Source organism: Centruroides sculpturatus, unplaced genomic scaffold (genome assembly GCF_000671375.1).
Source record: "Centruroides sculpturatus isolate CEXI.00-Female unplaced genomic scaffold, Cexi_2.0 scaffold989, whole genome shotgun sequence".
In the NCBI taxonomy this organism is placed as follows: Eukaryota; Metazoa; Arthropoda; class Arachnida; order Scorpiones; family Buthidae; genus Centruroides; species Centruroides sculpturatus.
In genome coordinates, this window is record NW_019385178.1 from 109,867 (window position 1) to 110,711 (window position 845).

The window sequence follows — 845 nt, forward strand, 5'->3', positions numbered from 1 at the left end:
GCTGTATTTAATTATAATTTTCTTTAAAAGTATATTCATACAATTGAAGAATGTTTTGTACCAGGTATGTATATCCACCGCACATTTTATTTCACCGAGTAAGTTTTTATAATTTTATTTTTAATTTTAGCCCTTATATCGTGGCTAGCGATTCGGAATGTTATTGCGATATTGATAATTTATTTTTAAAAAGTTTTGGCTCGAGATCATATAATGAAAAAGAAAACATTATTAAAAGAGAAAGGCCAATGCCTAAATTAAATATAAACGATTCAATAAAAAATTTGTTCGACATTTTCACGATAAAATGGCTTTGTAGATGCATAAAAATGCAAAAATTGTTTTGTTGGCTTGCCTACTATTTTAAAAATAAATTAGTTTGTGGAATAAGAATGGCTTCCACAATTTAGCTGGCAAAAGACACGAAAAATCGTCGATTCTTTCGTATTTGAAGCAATTTGAAAATCGAAGCGGAACAGAATTTAACATTAGTAAATAATATAAAATAAATATTGAAAATTATAACGAGATATTTACGGTTAATAGATATAACATCTATTTATTTAGATATATGTTTTTATCGAAGCCAGAATTGATATTTAGAGGACATATGGAATATATTAAATCTAATAACAGAGGTAATTATATTAAACTTGTTTATTTATTAAGTACGCCAGATAAATAATCTATTAAAAATACATTTAAAGAAAGAATTAACTGATTGCCCCTGGAAGTCGGCTTCTTATAGAAACACAGCTTTCCTATTATCAAATGTCACGGCATGCTACTGGTGTGGGGTGTTAAGATATCAATGTACATGGGAAACTTTGCGCTTTTTTTTTATT